The sequence below is a fragment of the Miscanthus floridulus genome, chromosome 8, assembly GCF_019320115.1.
Source record: "Miscanthus floridulus cultivar M001 chromosome 8, ASM1932011v1, whole genome shotgun sequence".
In the NCBI taxonomy this organism is placed as follows: domain Eukaryota; kingdom Viridiplantae; phylum Streptophyta; class Magnoliopsida; order Poales; family Poaceae; genus Miscanthus; species Miscanthus floridulus.
This window is the reverse complement of record NC_089587.1, coordinates 91,366,862-91,373,415: the sequence shown is the minus strand read 5'-3', so window position 1 is coordinate 91,373,415 and position 6,554 is coordinate 91,366,862.

Sequence of the window (6,554 nt, the reverse complement as noted above, 5' to 3'; positions counted from 1 at the left end):
AAACCTAAATGTGATCACACTCTCTAAGTGTCTTGATCACCAAAACAAAATAGCTCCTACAAGTTATACCTTTGCCTTGGGCTTTTTGTTTTTCTCTTTCTCCTTTTCAAGTTTAAGCCCTTGATCATCGCCATGCCATCACCATTGTCATGCTATGATCTTAATTAGCTTCTCTACTTGAAGTGTGCTACCTATCTCATGATCACTTGATAAACTAGGTTAGCACTTAGGGTTTCATCAATTCACCAAAACCAAACTAGAGCTTTCAGCCATTACCTCGGAGAACGCGATCTACGCGATCGCATCAACCAGAGAGCCCACGATCGTGCATCCCATGAAAGCCATCGCCGTATGGAATATGATACTACCCATGGCCCTCTAGGTTTGAAGCAGTTTACTTCTCACCTTTGCTAAGTCATATGGCCCAAGAACTTCAAGCTCGAGAAACTTCAGAAGTACGACGGCAAGGAGAACCCCAAACTATGGGTTATGCTCTACGAAACCGCATGCAGATCAGCCATGGTTGACGAGCACGTCATGTCTAATTACTTCCCAGTCGCCGTCAGCCATGCAGGCCACCAATGGCTGGTCAGCTTGCCAGCGAACTACTTCGATTCTTGGCAGGAGCTCAAGCAAGCTTTCATCGACAACTTCATTGCTACTTGCGAGCAACCGGGCAACAAATATGATCTGCAGCGGATTCGAGATCGGAAAGATGAGCCACTACGCGAGTACGTCTGGCATTTCTCGGAGATGCGCATCAAGGCCCCGTCAATCTCCGACAACGAGGCAATCGAGGCTTTCATCACTGGCCTCCGCTTCCACGACGCCCTAAGGGACAAGCTCCTCCGCAAGAGACCTGAATCAGTCACAGCGCTCCTGGCCACTACTAAGAAATATGTGGACACTGACGACGCTAAAAAGATAATTATCGAAGAAGCAGCAAGGGTTCCATGCTTTGACCACCCCCACACCACGATGACTACCGCGACAACCATGGTCGGAATGACAATTTTGACCGCCGCAACCAGCGCAATGACTCCCGCGACCACTGCGACCAACGTAATCAGTGGCATAACCGTCGTGACGATTACAGGGGCAAGCGTGCTCGGGAAGACGACGGCGAGGTCAACACCGTTAAAAAAGGTGGCGGACGTCGTAACTATGAAGAAGACTATGCCAAAGCATTGAAAGGGCCCTACTAGCTCCATCCCAAGTCAAACCATACCATGGAGAATTGCCGCATTCTCAAGTCTATCTACATGCGTCTACAGGCTCCGGATACATCCGACAAGCCTAACAACACAGGGGAACAGCGCAACGAGGACAATGACGATGAAGACGCAGATCCCCGTCACAAGTACATCAAGCCAACCGATCGCGTGCACACCATCATGGGAGGCAAAGTGTCCATCGAGACCAAACGAGAACGCAAGTTGCTCGCCCGCGCCTGCTTAAATGTGGCCAACACCGATAACCTCATCACCGATCCGTGGCTCCCTCCTTGGTCTCACCGTGAGATCTCCTTCAGCAGAAAGGACCAATGGGCTGCAATACCTGAGCCAGGACATTTTCCCCTAGTCCTCGATCCTTGTATCAACAAGGTTCAGTTGGACAGAGTGCTGATTGACGGTGGCAGCTCCATCGATATACTATTCAAGAATAGTATGCTAGCCCTGAAGATAACCCAGGCGGATCTCAAGCCATACGAGGCACAGTTCTGGGGTGTTCTCCCCAGACAGAGCTCTACACCTCTTGGGTAGATCACGCTACCTGTGCAATTTGGGACCTCAGACCACTTCCGCACTGACTACGTCAACTTCATGGTCGCTGACTTCGACGGCACCTACCATGCTATCCTTGGTCGACCATCGCTCACCAAGTTCATGGCCATACCTCATTACAAGTATTTGGTGCTCAAGATGCCTACCGAGAAAGAGGTTCTAACTCTCAGGGGCAACGTATACGCAGCTTATACCTGCGAGGACGATAGCTTCAAAATAGCAGAGGCTCACGACCTCTCTATTCGCATGGCCGAGACCATGCTCGACGCCAAGAAGACCTCAGCCGACCACCTGGAGATCCCAGAGCTCGAGGCTCCATGCAAGAACATCAAGTCCAAGGAGCACAAGATGATCCAGCTGGTCGATGGTGATCCTAGCAAAACGGCCCTTATCGGGGCCAACCTGGATCCCAAATAGGAAGACGCGCTCGTCAGGTTCTTGAGGAGCAACATGGATGTGTTCGCATGGAAACCTGCTAACATGCCCGGTGTACCTCAGAACTTGATTGAGCACTCCTTGAATGTCAACGGCAAGGCCAAACCTATCAAGCAGAAGCTATGACAGTTCGCTCGCAATAAGAAGGAGGCGATTAGGGTAGAAGTTACATGGCTTTTGGCAGCCGGATTTATCAAAGAAGTGTATCATCCAGAGTGGTTAGCCAACCCGGTTCTTGTACGCAAAAAGAATAATGAATGGAGAATGTGCATTGATTACACTGATCTCAACAAACACTACCCTAAAGACCCCTTTGTCTTACCTCGCATAGACGAGGTCGTAGATTCAACCACCGGTTGCGAGTTGCTTTCCTTTCTCGATTGCTACTCTGGTTATCACCAGATCGCTCTCAAAAAGGATGACCAGATCAAGACATCTTTCATCATGCCTTTCGGCTCCTACTGCTACATGACTATGTCGTTCGGGCTCAAGAACGCCGGGGCTACCTATCAACGCACCATATAGGCCTGCCTCAAAGATGAGATAAAAGATGACCTCATCGAGGCTTATGTTGATGATGTAGTTGTCAAGACCAAGGAAGCACATACCCTTGTTGACAACCTAGAACGCACCTTTGCAGCCCTTAATACATTCCAATGGAAATTAAACCCAAAGAAGTGCATCTTTGGTGTTCCTTCTGGTATACTGCTTGGCAACATCGTCAGTCACGATGGCATACGCCCTAACCTGGAGAAAGTCAAATCTGTCTTAGACATGAAGCCACCCAAAAAGGTGAAGGATGTCCAGAAGCTTACCGGATGCATGGCTGCTCTTAGTCATTTCATATCAAGATTAGGCGAAAAAGGACTACCATTTTTCAAGCTGCTCAAAGCATCCGAGAAGTTTGAGTGGTCGGAGGAAGCAGACGCTGCCTTCACACAGTTGAAACAATTCCTTACATCACCTCCGGTCCTCACTACTCCCAAAGAAGACGAAACCCTCCTGCTTTACATTACGGCAACTAATCGAGTGGTCTCCACTACCATGGTGGTCGAGCACGACAAGCCTGGCCACGCCTACAAGGTACAGTGACCAATCTATTTCATCAGTGAGGTACTCAATGAATCCAAGACCAAGTACCCATAGATTCAGAAACTGATCTATGCCATACTGATAACATCCCGAAAGTTGAAACATTACTTCGATGGATATCAGGTGGTGGTCATGACCGAGTACCCTCTGGGAGACATCATTCGCAACAAGGATGCGAATGGGCGCATCGTCAAATGGGCAATGGAGCTATGCCCTTTCTCCTTGGAGTTTGCAAGCCGTACTACAATCAAGTCTCAGGCACTCGTCGATTTCATCGTCGAGTGGACATACTTAAGTACACCTGCCTCTCAGGGGCTCGATGAGTATTGGAAGATGTACTTTGATGGCTCTCTCAACATCAGCGGCATAGGAGCAAGAGTCCTTTTCATGTCACCATCCAAGGAGCAGCTCTGTTACGTCCTCAGGATTTATTTCCCAGCGTCTAATAATGCCGCCGAGTACGAAGCATGCCTACATGGTTTGCGCATTGCGGTCGAGCTCAGCGTCAAATGTCTCTATGTCTACGGAGACTCGGCTCAGGTCATCAACCAACTCAACAAGGACTGGGACACGACCAATGAAAAGATGGATGCATACTGCAAATCGATCAGAAAGCTGGAAGGCAAGTTCTACGGCATCGAGTACACACATGTGGTTCGGGACAAAAATCAAGCAGCAGATGCGCTGTCAAAGTTAGGATCATCCCGAGCTAAAGTCCCACATGGCGTATTCATTCAAGACATGCTCACGCCTTCCATCGAAGAGGAAGATCCCACGATCGACAAGCCTCCAGACCAGCTATTGGTGGGTACGGTTCTAGCATCAAACACCACCGAGCCACCTTCGACCACTAATGAGCCTGATTAGAGAGTACCTTTCATCAAGTACCTGACAGATGGCAGCGGTTACACCGATCGAACATAAAACGAGCGCCTGATGCATCGCAGTAAGCAGTATCTGCTCGTCGATGACAAATTATGGTGCAAGAACGCAAAGGAGGAAATCTTGATGAAGTGTATAACCCAGGAGGATGGCGAACATCTCCTGGACCAAATCCACTCTGGCTCCTGCGGCAACCACACGGCCTCGAGAACGCTTGTTGGAAAGGCTTTTCGAGCAGGGTTCTATTGGCCGTCAGCTGTAGTCGATGCAGAGAAGCTAGTCTACCATTGTGAGGGTTGTCAGTTCTTCACCAAGAGAATCCACGTACCAGCACATGAGATCCAGACAATACTAGCCTCTTGGCCCTTCGCATGCTGGGGATTGGATATGATCGGGCCTTTCAAACCGGCTCCTGGGAAATTTACATGTGTCTTCGTGCTGATCGACAAATTTTCTAAGTGGATAGAGTACATGCCTCTGGTACAGGCATCCTCAGAAAAGGCTGTCACATTCATCAACCAGGTCATCCATCGCTTCGGCATACCCAATAGCATTATCACTGATCTAGGTACTTAGTTCACTGGGAACGCTTTTTGGGACTTCTGCGATGAAAGGAGCATAGTAGTAAAGTACGTCTCGGTGGCACACCCTAGAGCTAATGGACAGGTCAAGCGGGCAAATGGTATGATCTTGGACACACTAAAGAAGAGGATGTACAGAGAAAATGACAAAGCTCCCGGAAGATGGCTCAAAGAGTTACCAGCCGTGGTCTGGGGCCTCAGAACCTAGCCCAGTCGTAATACCAGCGTATCACCATACTTTATGGTTTACGGTGCTGAGGCAGTGCTCCCAGCAGATATAGCCTTTAGATCAGCAAGGGTAGAGAACTTCAATGAAGACAAGGTCAATGAAGCGCGGGAGCTAGAAGTGAATAGTGCAGAAGAGAAGCAGCTTGATTCTTGTGTACGTATAGCCAAATACCTTGCTGTTTTGCACATGTACTACAACAAGAACGTTAAGGAGCATTTCTTCATGGTCGGGGACCTGGTCCTGAAGTGGAAGATGAATTGGGCTGGTGTCCACAAACTCGCAACTCCATGGGAAGGGCCCTTCATGATCAAGGAAGTTACATGACCAACGTCTTACATGTTAGCTCACCTGGACGGTACGGACATACCCAATTCATGGCACATCGACAAGCTTAGGCGTTTCTATGCTTAACTACTAAGATATGTACTCCTCTTGTACTTTCGATTTAATTCAATAAAGCTATTATGATTTCTCTGACCACTCTAATGTGTCACTTCGAAGTCTATGGTTATTCTAACTCAACTAGTCAAAACCGACCACCATTCCTTCCAGGGTTTTCGAAGCGAGCCCTGTCTCCGGTTCCTCCCAACGCGTGCATAGGATCTGCTCTCTATGCTACGGGTGATCGGCAGGTCCACTCTGGTTTGACTTGTGTGTGTCTACGTGTGCACAAGCCACACACCTCACACTCCGACCACCTGGCAAACCAGGGTCATACAAACCTTTTAGGATGACATGTCGACTAAACTAGTACAACTAAACAGAACGCTAACATGTTCTCACTTAGTTACACCAACACGAGTTCCAAGCTTAAATACGTTTTATTCAAAACAAACAAGCTTATGGAGATATATAGTTACGTTATTACAAGCTTGCCTGAAAAGGTCTAAGTTTACAATAACACAACTACATCTTCTTCTATAGCTATAGCCTATCCTATTGGCTGGTCGGGGCATGCGGCACCTGCTGCTCGCTGCTCCTGACATCCTGCTCGAGTCTCGGGGACTCTTGTACTGGTCGAGCTAAAGAAGATGGCCCCGCCGATGCCTGGCTGGTCGAGACCGCAGGCTTCGCCGGTTGGCTTAAAACTAACGGCGCTTCCAGCTGATTTGTTGATGGCGTACCCTATACATGTGCTGTCCCGCCTCCACATAGGTTAATGTCGCTAATAATTTTTGCCGACAAGTCCAGCTAGGTCATCTGAAGCTCCTCAGCCTTGTCTGGATCTACCTCCTTTGGGTATCCAGCCTTTAGGCATTTGAGATCGATCAAGGGGTAGTGAGCACGCACCATGCTTAGCACATGTGCGCCTGTGTACTCACCCGCCTCCTTCATGAACTCCTAGAACCATCCCCATGCCTTTCGGCATCTATCAACCAGTCTGAGCTGTGGCGTCCTTGGCACGTCCTCTGTAAGTGCTGGATCGATAAGGTTGAGGACCGGCAAAATGCCCGTTGCCACTTCATGGCACCAGTTTTTCCATGTGTCCCGATCCTCGGTGATCTCTTGGCACTGCGCCTTCCAGCCGTCACAAGCTTTTATCACAGCCTC